Here is a 15,432-nt window from a genome sequence, read left to right on the forward strand (position 1 = left end):
ATTAGGTGTGCACGAGAAGAAGGGCATAGCAGATTTCTGAATGGCTCTCAGAGGCCGTGAGAAGCTCTGCCATGCTGGGATGGGTGGAGCAAGCAGGCACTGCCATATTTCCCTAGCAATGGTGAAGCTTACGTTTTTAAGAAGCACTTCACATCTTAAAAAGGGCTCCTGGACAGTAAAGAATTACATATACACAATATAACAGATTCAGACATAAAGGACCTCTAAATGGGTCACAGTGTTGGATAAATGTATGTAGGCTTGGAAAAGAAGAAAAATAATATAGACAGTTATAAAAAGAAGTAAATGGTTTAAAAATGTAGTCTTTAAAGGGACAGAATACAGATAGTCATAGATTAAAAGAGTAAAGATAATAAAATAAATATTAAAATGTAATAGAGTAAAAAAGCCATGTAAAGATGTAGCATTCACAGAGAGTCTGGATTATGTATACTATTATGTTTTCTTTGAATTTTTGACTGTGTTTTAAGAATTAAGACGTTTCATGATATTAAGACACATCTGAACCTGGAAGCACCAAGCTACTTTAAGAGGAAGAAGGTGTCAAAGAGGATTCTTACGAAATTTGTTAGCCATCTGGGCAAGAAACTGCTCTTTCCTGGACTGTTGGTGGCATGCTATGTGAACTGGACATATAGAATGCACATAGAAATGATTGCTGAACTTGCGTAAATGTAAGACTATCCTTCAGGGTTCCTGTATCATAAAAGAGTCTGCAAGACATTCTACAGGGCACAGAAAAAAATTACTGGCAAACTGCCAATATAGGCAGAAATGTCTTTGAAATTATGTGCTTCATAGAAAATTCTGCTGGACACTATGGGCCTGTAGGCTGAAGATAATGCCCCAAAGGTATAGAAGAGCTTTGGGTGACTATTCAGGTCAACTCTAGAGTTTTGAAAGTTGCTTACAATGCACTTCCTGTTTACTTAGATAATATTATATCCATCTGGAGTATTTGATAGAGTTGAAGAATAGATAGACAGTTATAGTTATAGATTTACTTAGTTATGATAAAAGATAAATTAGATATAAATACTGTACCTAATTACTTAAACATAAAAATCAAGGTGATATGGCATTCCCCTCTGTATGCTGTGAATAACATTGGTAAATCAAGGACTGCTGTGAGCCTATAGCAGAGCACGGCCGAAAGAGCTAGAAGGTGAAACTAAAGTAAATGAAAGAAGGGCAGAATCAGAGAGAAGCCATGTAACCATGATGGACACAGATGCTGGAACTTTTCTCAATAAGCTACAGCCTCGTGGCAATGCATAGATTAATAGAAATGGGCTAAATTAAGATGTAAGACTTAGCCAATAAGAAGATAGACCTAACGGGCCAAACATTGACTTCAATAATTTGGTTTCTGTGTGATCATTTTGAGGCTGAGCGGCCAGAATGACTAAGTGGCCTTCCTTCAGCAGGTGTGAATAATATGTTTAGCATGTTTTGACGCTCCTTTCTAGTGTTTGCATCTGCGTTTTTCCAGCTCAAATAAGGAATGATCATATTTCTTTGGCAATATTGGTAACTAAATGTGCATGGTCTATATTTTTTCACATACACCAGATGTTCCCATTTGTGTGGAACAAGTTCTAAATTGTTAATTGCTTGAATCTGTCAAAGTGTTGGTGTCTTCCTGCTCTTGCAATTTATTTTTAAGCAGAGGGAAAATGAAGCTGTGATGTGGAAGGAGAAAACAGAAAAAGAGGTCTAAGGGAGGTAATTTTGTTCCTGATCCAGAAAATCACTGAGCTAAATTTGGTGTGGTGGATAATCATATAAACTACACTACTTTTCATTTTCAACATATTCAGTTAGCATATCAGGAATATGATACATACATATGAAATGTGATTCCACAAAAGAAAATCTACTTTAAAAAATAATGTGATGTTATTTTAGTTTCTTACAATACCAAGGTAGGAGAGAGAGAGAGAAAGAAAAAGAGAATTTCATAGATATTTAGGTTCTTCTTTTTGAATTCCATTCAAATATGATTATTTTAATAAACCACCATTGCTGACAGTCCTAAAAATCAACAGACTAAATTCTATGATACCCAGAAGTTTTACCAATTTTCCTCTTGCCAACACTTTTCCCATTTTTTCTACTACCAGGATATCTCATTGTACTCAATACCAAATATGGAACTTTATTTTCCACAATAAAACCAAGTACCTTAATTGTGCATGGCCTCACCTGTATTCTTCATCACCCCACAAATAAAAACTTGTCTATTGCTCAAGGTTGAGGAGAGTAATGAAGGCTGAGCTAGTCTGTATCTCCTTCTAAGTTCATCTTATTGTTGCTCTGTTTTATTTCCTGACTACTCAGGAAAACTTCCCTCATAAATATAGGCAATTTTGTGAAAAGTTTCAGTTACTTTTCTTACCTTGGAGTCTATTTGATAATAAAATAGTTAAAACTGTAAAAAGGAAGAAAATTAAAAATCCACATCACCAATGACAATGGGCAGAAAATAATATGACATAATAAACAAAATGAAACCCTCTAGCATGGAGAAAATATGCCATCTCTATGGAAACAGCAATTATTCAGATCTTTAAAGGACAACACTTCCAGGTATTAAATATTAACCAGTAATTTTATCCCTTGCCATCTTCACCTCACATTGTCCTGGAAGGTTTCCTCAAAGCAGTATAGGGAAAATAGATACTACACATTTCTTGTTCTTAGATGTCTGGTCCTCAAGGCAAACAGATTTTTACAATTTTTGAACAAGGGTCATAACATTGTATAAAATAAAGCACTCAGTAATCTCAAATGTACTTAAGTAAAATAACCAGCAAATTCCAAGATAAAAAAGTAGACTTCAATCTAAAAGTTTACTTGCGTAATCAACAATCACAAATGAAAACAGAAAGTAAGTCGTTTTACAATACCTTAAACTCAGGGAAGGTGTCTCCTCCAGTGTCAACTTCTTGGGATGCAGAGAGGAAGTCAGAAGCTGTATGAGAAATAAATAACATAAGTTAAAGGACAAAATATGGATAAATAGAAGTGAGTACTATTAAAGCTATAAACACTTATTTAAGATTATTAATAATATGCATTTTTATCTAAATACAGCAATTCATTGAATATAAAGCCAATAATTTTTAAAGCTATTTAGATGCTAAATGTATCCCACACACAGTGAAGATATATTACTTGATGGTCTACAATCAAACTCATTATACTTCATAAGGAACTGCCATTAGATGGCCAAGACTGAAATAATATTCAGGTAGAAGAGTATAGACAGGGAACTAAAATTTTCACTTATATTTCAAAACTTGGGACAAATTAGTTATCATCAATAGTTATATCAATATGGTATATAGTTAAATATAGATTAGTGAAATGGAATCAGGTGCATCAAATGAACATTCAAATACATTTCTGTACATGTTTATGTTTGTGTAATTGTTCTACTGTATGTCCACAGTTATACAGAGACAAGGTCAACATCAGAGCTCCTCCCCCATTCAATTGCAGCATAGTTTCATTGAGACAGAGTCTGTAATGTATCCCAAAGCTCACCCACCTGTTATATTAGTAGATCAATTCTGGTATTATAATGGAATTGTGTGTGTGTGTGTGGTGTGTGTGTGTGTGTGTGTGTGTGTGTGTGTGTGTGTAAAATATCACTGAATTTCAAAAAAACTTTTGATATATGCAGATGACATAGGCATTTTCAAAACCATTGGGACAAGTGGATACAATATGAAATCTGAGTTTCTCATTCAACAACACATAAAGTACATCGAAATTTCTCATGTACCAAAACATATCTAGACATTAAAACTTAGGAAAGATGGCTATTCATTATGAATTAACTATTGTCACATTAGTAAAATAATTGGTAATATGGAGGCAGAAATGTGTGAAAAATATCATAATAAACAAAACTATGTATTCTGTAAAATAAATCATATACTCAAACAGGCATGGTGACACAAATAGAGGATTTTGATGGAACAATAATTGCCAATTAGTTAAGGTGTTGGGAGAAGACCCAGAATAAGAAAAGGCAGTGTGCATATAAGCCCCATGTGTCCATCACCACTTATCTCTTAAAATCCCTCACTCTGCTAGTTCAATTTCCCAGTGTGATGTCTCTTATTTATTATTATAAATAATAATAAAGTGATACCAAATAAAACAGCAACTACCATTTAATAATAGACAAAAATGAAATAAAAAGTCAAAATCTAATACAGGTCCTGACATACCTAAAGAAAAAAAGATAGGTCAATCAAGAGAGAGACTCAAGTATTTTAAGACATTATATTGAATAAGTTAGAACTGATCAGAAAATATAAAATATTCCACCACTCTAAATTTAAAAGATAAATATGAGAACTGTATACATTATCTTATGTTTTGCCATTTCTGCAAAGCGGTTCTATTAAAACCGAAGAAGTAAAATTACAAAACAAATGAGTAGGAACTCTAAGAATGTTCAAAATGACAATAAATCAATATTTTACATTCTCTCAAAATGATCAAATACTTATAAATTATGTACATAGAAAACAGGAAATTGCACACATTTTGGAAGATAATCTGTCCAGCAGAGGCCATGGCTACCTGAGAAGAACATCAGAGCCAGTCAGGAGAAAACGCCATTCAAATTGTTGATAATGGAGCTCAGGAGGCTACTAAGATAATTGTCTGTTGTGACCTTGGTTGCTTCCACAAAGTGGAAGTTAAGTCCCTTTGCTGAGACACTGCATTTTTGTTCTGGAACTATAGATTTTTTTTTTTATTTTTATTTTTATTTTTTTTTAAATATTTATTTATTTATTTATTATGTATACAATATTCTGTCTGTGTGTGTCCACAGGCCAGAAGAGGGCACTAAATCTCATTACAGATGGTTGTGAGCCACCATGTGGTTGCTGGGAATTGAACTCATGACCTTTGGAAGAGCAGGCTATGCTCTTAACCACTGAGCCATCTCTCCAGCCCCCTGTTCTGGAACTATAGAAATTTGAACAGGAACTACATAAAACCCTAGGCCTGAGGATTAGCTATCAGAGACCAAATGGTATCAGGAAAGCTGTCTAGGAATAAAAGGATTGACATGTTCAATTTAGTTATGATACCTTTAAATAACAATGACCAGCATGGCAAGATTTCACCAAAGGTGAAATACTGGCTCATATATCTTATCAATAACTAAAATCTACCTAATTGAACTCAAGTCTTCCTTAAGAAGTGGTAAAGTGCCGGGCGATGGTGGCGCACACCTTTAATCCCAGCACTCAGGAGGCAGAGGAAGGCGGATCTCTGTGAGTTCGAGGCCAGCCTGGTCTACAGAGCTAGTTCCAGGACAGGCTCCAAAGCCAGAGAGAAACCCTGTCTCGAAAAAAACAAAAAAACAAACAAAAAAAGAAGTGGTAAAGCATGTTGAATATTGCAAATCACAAACATGACAGGGTTAGTTACTCCATTAGGAGACCCTTACCACTACTTTCATAAAATTTTATAATATCTAACAACATTAGCACTTTTTTTGTTATATCCACAAAAAATTTTAGAAATAGCAATCTACAAGTAATATTTATACACTAGTTTCTGTGTGTGTGTGTGTGTATAAATAGACTTGTGTGTGCAATACATAATAAAAATAATGAATTAGGAGGTAATGAATTCGAGAGTGGGGTGATGACTACACAGCAAAAGTTTGAGAGATAGTGATGTGGAAATTATGAAAATACACAGGATTTTATTAAATTCTTATATTTTTAAATAAACTATGTCTAATTAAAATGAATTGAATATAATACCTACAGAAATAGTAAGACATATACAAAGTATTTTGATTTATAAATATATAGCAAACATGCTACTACATGAAAAGATAAAAAAAATAATGGAATGTTACATGCAAGAAACTGGTAATTGGAAAGGAAAGCAAAAAATAAAATGAGACTTACAGGACCACAAGCTAGGTGTGATGAGTGTGTCTTCAGTGAAACCTCTCAGAAGCTAGGGAGAAGCACTTCCTCCACTCCTGATTCTGAGATAATAATGAGCAAACTTGTGAGACCCTACATCAGGATCATAAAATAAACAAGATTAAATATTGAGAAACTATAAAACATCTACACTTAAACAAAAAATTATTTTCATATGATTAGTAAGATCTACATATAGTTTAGAAAGGTCCAAATTACTAGACAAGTAGTTTCAATAGTATTATTATAGCAATATAGAGATTACAAACAGTGGGTATATAATACTCCATATATGCCATTCTTCCAATGATCAACATTTTTTGAAAATTTGTATAGAACACAAGAAATCCAGTATTGATGAAACTGTCTTGATAATAAGACCAAGGTCATTCCACTCATACTCCCTGCTTTCAGACGTACTGATATATAGCATAACACACACACGGCTATAAGCACAAACATATCTGAGATAAATTAAGGGCTCAAAAATGTCATGTACTACTAATCATTTAAATCATCTTATAAATTGCCCAAAGAATAAAATGGGATGAATTTGAAAATAAACTTGCACATCACAAAGATCACCTGTTCTCTTTAGCTAGGATAGGATATACACCTACCAGAATAAATCTTACACTAGCCTCATTACAAGATTAGGACCCATAGAGAAATGAGATCTGCCAGAAGTCTACTGTTCCCATCTATAGCTGTGTAGGCCTGACCAGCTCCATCTATGTTGGCTATAGAAATAGACCAGGAAACACTCCACCTTATTTACATGGAAGAAGAATTACTCTTCATTCATTCTTCATATTACAGGGATTCCATCATCTTGCAGGTAGAAAATTTTAGGGTTTGCCTCCACATTCTAAATATGCAAAATAACAAAAACAAATGTCAATTAGCCTGCTCTCAATATCTCCTAAACTGTCATTTTCAGTTGCTGTGACTCAGGAAATCTTGTACAAAAGACATGATCTTTACCCTAGCTTTCCATATTTCCTCAAATACCCAGCATATTCCAAAATAAAAAAACAGATATAATGCAATCTAATTGTTTACATGAGTAATCAACAATCCAAAATGAAATCATGAAGTAAGTCATTCTACAATACCTTAAACTCACCGAAGGTGTTTCCTCCAGTGTCAACTTATTGAGATACAGAGAGGAAGCATGGCTTGAATCAGACTCTTACTGAACAGCACAGTCAGAAGTTCCACAAGAAATGAATGATGGAAGATAAATAACAAAATATGGAAAATAGATTCTTTTAAATCTATAAACATGTGAAGGAGGAAGGTCATTGGTTAAATAAAAAGAAACTGCTTGGCCCTCATTGATTAGAAGATAGGTGGGAGGAGTAAACAGAACAGAATGCTGGGAGGAAGAGGAAGTGAGCTCAGACTCCACAGCTCTCCTCTCGGCAGCAGACGCCTCAGAGAGATGCCATGCTCCCCTCTCCCGGGCAGACGCACGTGATGAAGCAAGCCGCCAGGTTAGACATGCTGAATCTTTCCCGGTAAGACTGGTGATCACAGATTATTAGAGATGGGTTGATCGGGATGTGAGAATTAGCCTGTAAGGGCTAGAGCTAAAGGGCCAAGCAGTGTTTAAATGAATACAGTTTCAGTGTAATTATTTCGGGCATAACTTAGCCAAGCAGGCAGCTGGGGTGTTGGGGACGCAGCCCCAAAACCCATATTACTATAAATGGCGCCCGACGTGATGGATTAAACCCACTTAAAAAACCTGAGAAAGCTTAAAAATAAGGGAGAGAGAGTTTAACACAGATTTTTGCTGTTTGTTGGTGGCGTGCTGTAGAGAGATTTCCTGATTCGGCAACAGCAGCAGAAAAAACGCTGTGTCGTTTTAAAGCGCAGCTTCTTGGGGCTGTGCTGCCAGCATGAACTCTGGCTTTAAAGCATTTGTGGCACTCTGCTTGCTAGAGGCAAGCAAGCACTCTCATCTAAGAGAAGCTTCCTGACTCAGCTTTAGCTGCAAAACCCTGCAGCTCATTAAGAGATCCTGCCACGAAACACTTAAATGGTGTTGACGAAAAGCTGAACACATGCTTTTCGGTTTTCAGCTGTAGCAGGAAAAAAGCTGCGCCATTTAAAAATGCCAGCTTCCTGGGCTGTCCTGCCAGGGCAAACTCTGACTCTTTTACGCAGGCGGTCCGTGCAGTTTGCAAGCACAGGCTGCTGAAGCTCGCTTGCTGGCAGGGACCTTGAAATGCCATAGAGTTGTGGCAGTAAACATGGCTACAGCCAGTACCTCAGCCATGAGGCTGGAAAGCTAAGGAATGGGCTGGATCCAGCCATCAAAGCCACGGCTTTTGTCCTACTGAGATTGCTTGGTAAATTAAAGATTCATGTGGTCAGAAAAAGAGAGATTCAAAGACAAAGAAAATTTCTAAATGGTTTACAGTGTTTTAAAAATATATGCAAACTAAAAGTTGAAGTTCTTAAAGTAAAAAAACAAAAAAAGGAAGAGAGTTGTTGTGTGTGGTAGTACACACCATTAATCCCAACACTTGGGAGGCAGAGGGAGATTGACCTCTGTGACTTCAAGGTGTGGTAGCACATGTCTTTAATCCCAGTGCCTAGAAGGCAGAGACAAACAGATCTCTGTGTGTTCAAGGTGTAGTAGCATACACCTTTAATCCCAATGCCTGGGAGGCAGAGACAGGTGGATCTCTGAGAGTTCAAAAACAGCCTGGTCTACAGAGTTATTCCAGGACAAAGAAATACGCTCAAAAAGCAAAAAGTTAAAAGTAAAAATAAACGAAATAGAGTTTAAAACAAAGCTGCACAAAGATGGAAAATCCACAGAGAATTTTGATACTGTATGCTATTATGCTCTGTTTGAATTGTTTGAATGCTGAGGAAGGAGCAACAGCTGCTAAAAGATATTTATTTATAAATGCTGCTGAACTAATCCAACATAGATATTTTGATGCCTTGACTTTGAAATTTGGGCTTTGAAAAGGAATTACTTATTTTGTTTTCAAAGAAGATCAGACCCTGTTCGTTTCTTCTATTCCAATTTGGTATGATGGACCACACCCTCCTGAAGGGTTGGTGTGAACACCTTCAGAAAATTGCTTCACTCAACTGCCAACTAAGATGAAACTAGCACACAGGTTATACCATGAAAGACCTAATTAACAACGCCCCCATTCAGCAGGAAGCAGTTTGGAGAGAAATAACGGTGCCCATATTCCCAAAAAATGTTTATAAATGTTCTTTTATATTTAAAGGGGTATATGATATAGGTATGAATAATTTGCATTAATATAGATTTTGCTTTATTGATAGAGATTTACGGTCAATTTTGTTATATGTATATGTATTTCTGATATTGATTAAGGTATTGGGATTGTGTAGTTCATTATTAAAATGTAATGTATAATTAGGAAATATAGGTTGTTGATGGATAATCATAAATAATAGTCAAGTTTGTAGTCATGTTAGTTAATATTTTCTAGATGTGCGTAGATATATTTTAGATAGGCATTCTTCATATTTTTCAAAGATTATAGAATATGGCATTTTAAATGTTTTAATAACTTAGGACTTTTCATGACAATGAGACACTCTGCTCCTGGCAGCACCAATCTACTTCAAGAGGAAGATGGGCATCAAAGAGGCTCGTTATGGAGTTTGATAGCCATTTGGGCAAGAATCTGTGCCTGGACTATTGCATAAACTGGTCACAGAGAACCCACAGAGAGAGGACTACTGAACTTGCCTAAGGTGAGATGATCTTTCGGGGTTCCTGATTCATGAAAGAGTCTGCGAGACATTCTGCAGGACACAACAGATAGTAACTGAACTGACTTTGAATTTTCCTGCTTTATGGAAATGTCTGCTGGAAACCATGGGCCTGAAGGCAGAAGATGGATGCTCCAACGGTACAGAGGAACTTTGGGTGACTGTCCAGGCAGCAAGATGTCTCTGTCATTTCTAGAGTTTTAAAAGTTGCTTTTTTCTTGTTTGATTAGGTAGTATTGTATCTTTCTGGAGTCTTTGATGGAGTTAAGAATAGTTAGTTATAGTTATAGTTTTCCTTAGTTATGATAAAGACTATTGTAACTTTTACTTGATAACTGTTTCGTTATATGTAATTTTGCTATGTTAAAGTTAAAGCTTTTTTGTTGTTGTTGTTGTTTAAACCCAAAAAGGGGAAATGATGGAGGAAGGTCATTGGTTAAATAAAAAGAAACTGCTTGGCCCTCATTGGTTAGAAGATAGGTGGGAGGAGTAAATAGGACAGAACGCTGGGAGGAAGAGGAAGTGAGCTCAGACTCCACAGCTCTCCTCTCGGGAGCAGACGCCTGAGAGAGATGCCATGCCCCGCTCCCGGGCAGACACGTGCCATGAAGCTCCGACCCAGGATGGACTAGTCTAGAATCTTCCCGGTAAAACCAGTTCTCAGAGATTATTAGAGATGGGTTGATCGGGATATCAGAATTAGCCAGTAAGGGCTAGAGCTAAAGGGCCAAGCAGTGCTAAAAAGAATACAGTTTCCGTGTAATTATTTTGGGTAAAGCTAGCCATGGGGGCGGCCAGGTGCCGGGGGGCAGTGCTTAAAAGAATACAGTTTCCGTGTAATTATTTTGGGTAAAGCTAGCCATGGGGGCGGCCGGGTGCCGGGGACGCAGCCCCGCCGCTCTTATTACTAAAAGAACCTTTGTTAAAACTGCCTATCTGTGAAATGCCTGAACAATAATTGGCCTATAACTAGAGGGGAACCTAAACTCCTCACTCTCATGAGATACTTGCCTTAAAACAGAGAATATTGAGCAATCTTGAGACATATTTTGACATATTTGCCTAAATTTCTTTGGCATAATCAAGTACTACTGAGGATTAGGATTAAATTTATATGATGGAAGAAATATTCCACATTACTAAATTGTCCAACCATCTTACATTAGAATGATCTCAGAAATATGCAAAAATATTTCTCAGATTTTGCCAGAGTAATATAGAGATATACAGAATGCAAATGTCATATTGATATACCATAAATCTGTGCATCAATTTTCCCTCATCAGAGATGCTTCTTTATGAACTCAATGAGAAATAAAAGATGATATCGAGGGTTTCTTCCTATATTGCTTCACAGAATGTTGAAAACATGCATAACAAAATCAAAATGAACATAATCCATGAGAGGTTAGACATGCCCTACATGCTAAAATGTCCTAGAACCGGAGACTAAAATGTTCACAGATATAGGCAAGAAATATTTTCCTCTCACTGCTAAATGAATATAAATTAACTGTGTCTTATTAAATCTCACATGCCTATTTGATAGAGACACAATAAAAAAACTCAGATGGAAAAGACCTCTAAATGGGACACAGTGGTAGAAAAATATACATATGCTTGGGAGAGAGGATAAAAGTATACGGACAGCCATGTTCCGCTCTTCCGGGCAGATGCACGCGATGAAGCAAGCTGCCAGGTTAGACATGCTGAATCTTTCCCGGTAAGACCGGTGCTCACAGATTATTAGAGATGGGTTGATCGGGATGTGAGAATTAGCCTGTAAGGGCTAGAGCTAAAGGGCCAAGCAGTGTTTAAATGAATACAGTTTCCATGTAATTATTTCGGGCATAAACTAGCCGAGCAGGCGGCTAGGGTGTTGGGGACGCAGCCCCGCCGCCCATATTACTACAAACATGTATGTAAGATTGTTAATAACATGCATTTATATTTTAAATATAGCAATTAATTGACTTTAGAAGCCAATAATTCTGAAAGCTATTTAGATACTAAAAATACCCCAGCCACAGTGATGAAGATATGGTCTATGGACAAACTCATTATAGTTCATAAGGAATTGCCATAAAATAGCCAACACTGACACAATATTCATTTAGAAGAGCAAACACAGGGAACTAAAATTTTCACTCATGTTTTAAACCTTAGGACAAATTTGTTAAGTTACTAGGATAAGGTATATTTAAATATAGACTAGTGACATGAAATCAGGTGCTCCAAATGAACACTTAAATACATTTGTGTATATGTTTATGTATGTGTAAAGGTTCTGCTATATGTGCAAAATTGTAGAGAGACAAGGTCAACAATGGAGATCTTCCTCCTTCCAATTTCAGCTTACTTTCATTGACACAGATTTTGTCAGGGATCCTAGAGACTACTAGCCCTTTAGACTGGTTGACCAATTCTGATAGTATAATGGGAGTGTGTGTGTGTGTGTGTGTGTGTGTGTGTGTGTCTAAAATATCATTGAATTTCAAAATCTTCTGATATTTGCAATGGCACAAGTTGATACAATATGAAAATTGAGATCCTCACTCAACAACACATAAAGTACACTTAAATTTCCCATATACCAATACAGATCTAGATATTAAACTTAGTGAAGATAGCAATTATTACAAATTAATTATTGTAGCATTAATAAAAGAAATGGTAATATAGAGGCAGAAATGACTGAAAAATATTACAATTAGCAGAAATATGTATTTAGTGAAATGAATTATATACTCAAAAAGGACTGGTGACACAAATATAGGGTTTTGCTGGAACAATAATTGCCAATGTGTTAATGTGTTGTCAGAAGACCCAGAATCAGAAAAGGGAGTGGCATATAAATCCCATGTCTATATCATCACCTATCTCTTAAAACCCGTCACTCTGCTAGCTCAATTTTACAGTATGATATCTCCTATGTATAATAAATAAAAATAAATTGATAATAAATAGGACAGCAAGTACCAAATAATAATAGACAAAAATGAAATAAAAAGTCTAAATTTAAAACAGTTGCTGACATACCTAAATAAAAAGACAGGTCAATCAAGAGACTTAAGTATTTTTAAATATCACATGGGATAAGTTATCAGAAAGCATAAAATATTCTACCACTCTAAATTTAAAAAATAAATATGAGAACTATATACATAATATTATGACTTGCCATTTCTGACAAGCAGTTCTATTAGGATTAAACAGGTAAATTTACAAAATAAATAAGTAGAAACTCTAAAGATGGTCAAAATGACAAGAAATCAGTATTTTACACTGTCTCAAAATTATCTAAAACATAAATTATGTAATCGATAAGAGGAGATTGCACACATTTTGGAAGATACCCTGACAATCAGGGGCCATGACTGACTAAAAAGAACATCAGAGCCAGTCAGGAGAAAACACCTTTCCGATTGTTGGTAAGGCAGCCCAGGGGACTACTAAGCGAATTGTCTGTTAGTACTGACCTTTGTTGCTTCCAAGAAATGGAAGTAAAGTGCCTATTATTGAAACACTGTGTTTTTGCTATGGAACTATAAAAATTTGAACAGGAATTACATAAAAACCTGGAGCCTGAGAATTAACTATCACAGACCAGGAATTTCTTATGAAAGCTGTCACAGAAAAACAAAAAAGGATTCAATTGTATAATTTAGTTATTATACCTTTGAATGACAATGACCAACATAGCTAGTTTTCACTAAAAATGCACTACTGGTTCATATATCTTATTAATAACTAATATCTAATAATTGTATTCAAGTCTACTTAAAAAGAGGTAAAGAATGCCTAATGCTGCAAGCCATAAACATGGAAGGGATAGTGAGTATATGTAACTTATTAGCCCTTACCACCACTTTCAAAGATATTATAGTATCTAATAGCATTACAATTTTATGATTTCATCCACTTAATACTTTAGAACTAGGAACAACAAATGTATTCAAGAGGTTGTGCTTATATAGTGTATGTGTGTTTGTGTGTGTGTGTCTGTGTATGTATAAATATATAAAATAGTTTTGTCTGTATATATATATATATATATATTAAAAATAATTAATTAGAAGGTAATGAAATTGAGATTGAGGTAACTCAATAAGAGTTTGAGAGACAATAATGGGGAAATTATGCAAATAAACAGGTTTTTTATTAAGTTCTTATATTTTTAAATATAAAAGGGAAGTATATATCACAATAGGTAAGAAATACTGTTTCAGCAGAAAAGGAGAAAAAGAGAAAAGAATTGAAATTAAAAAAGCAAAACTCATATGAATGTATGAAATCTTTATATTTATAAAGAAAGATCAATCAAAGATGAAAAAAATACTCAAGATAACAGGTCATGCATTGAACTTGAATATTATGAATTTAAAGGGACATTATACCTAGAATCCAAAAGGTTCAGTATGTCCCCAAAAGTTAGAAAGAAAAAATACAAGTGGATGCCACTTCATTGAACATTTACTGGACATTGTCTTAAGAGAAATGACTGGAGAAAATTAACAGTAGTTGTTTCTATAGCAATAACATAAACTATGTCTAATTAAAATTAATAGGATGTAATATTTGCAGAAATAGACATATACAAAATATGGACTAATAAATATACCAGCAAACATACTACTACATGAAAACATAAAAATATGATGGAATGTTATATGCAAGAACTGTAATTAAAAAGAAAAGAGAAAAATAAAACAAGATTTACATTACCACCAGCTAGGTGTGGTGAGTATGTCTTCAGTGAAACCTTCTGAGAAGTTGGGGAGAAGCACTTCCTGCATGCTTGAGTCTGAGATTATCATGAGCAATCTTGTGAGACCCTACATCAGGATTATAAAATAAACAGGAAAATATTTAGGGATAAATATTGAGAAACTGCACGCTTAAACTTTTCATAGGATAAGTAAGATCTACTTAAGGTTTAGAAAGCTCAAAATTTTTAGAAAAGTAGTTTCAATAGTATTATGACTGCAATATTCACTGGCAATATAGCTATTACATACAGTGGGCATACAGACCTCCATTTATGCCATTCTTTTCTTGCAATGTTCAAAACTTTTCTAAAATTTGTATAGAACCACAAGAAATTCAATATTGATGAAACTGTCCTGAGAATAAGAACAAGATAAGAGCATTCCACTCACACTGCCTGCTTTCAGATGTGCTGAACTATGACACAACACACATGATTATAAACATATCTGAGATAAATTAAGGGCTCAAAAATGTCATTTACTGCTAATAATTTAACTTATCTTATAAATTGCCAAAAGAGATACTAGGTGAGCAGCCATAGATTTTATTGAGAGAGAGAGATAAATGTCATCTATGCTCTCTCTCTCTGGGATGGGTCTAACTTAATGTATTTCCACATTTATCTTCCCTAGCAAGGGGTGCTGGAGAAATATATATTTCCTAAGGAAAGAATAAGAGGAGGCCTGGCATCAATCAGCTTACTGAAGAATATAGTTATGAAATTTGATGTACACTGGTGCCATCTAGAGTTTCACATAGACTATAGACAAGTAAATATCAAAATCAATGCTCAAAAGACAAATCTTTTCTTTCATATAAAGATAAAGCAAAGAATACTGGAGAAAATGTACTTCATTCAAAAGATTTGAAAAAAAAATCATTTTAACAAGGGAAG

General features: G+C 35.1%; 1 long non-coding RNA gene across 1 annotated transcript in view; it reads right to left on the reverse strand.

Moving 5' to 3' along the window:
• The window catches only part of LOC121451885, a 65,858-nt gene extending 51,262 nt beyond the window's left edge, over nucleotides 1-14,596 (reverse strand). The window contains exons 1-4 of the long non-coding RNA XR_005974758.1: nucleotides 14,493-14,596; nucleotides 6,763-6,861; nucleotides 5,973-6,086; nucleotides 2,931-2,995 (exon numbers count right to left, since the gene is read on the reverse strand). This is a non-coding gene — a long non-coding RNA (uncharacterized LOC121451885). The remainder of the gene's footprint in view (nucleotides 1-2,930; nucleotides 2,996-5,972; nucleotides 6,087-6,762; nucleotides 6,862-14,492) is intronic.
• Between the last annotated feature and the right edge of the window lie 836 nt (nucleotides 14,597-15,432).

This window comes from Microtus oregoni, unplaced genomic scaffold, assembly GCF_018167655.1.
Source record: "Microtus oregoni isolate MIOR12 unplaced genomic scaffold, Mior012 000000F_ref0000247, whole genome shotgun sequence".
Classification (NCBI taxonomy): Eukaryota; Metazoa; Chordata; class Mammalia; order Rodentia; family Cricetidae; genus Microtus; species Microtus oregoni.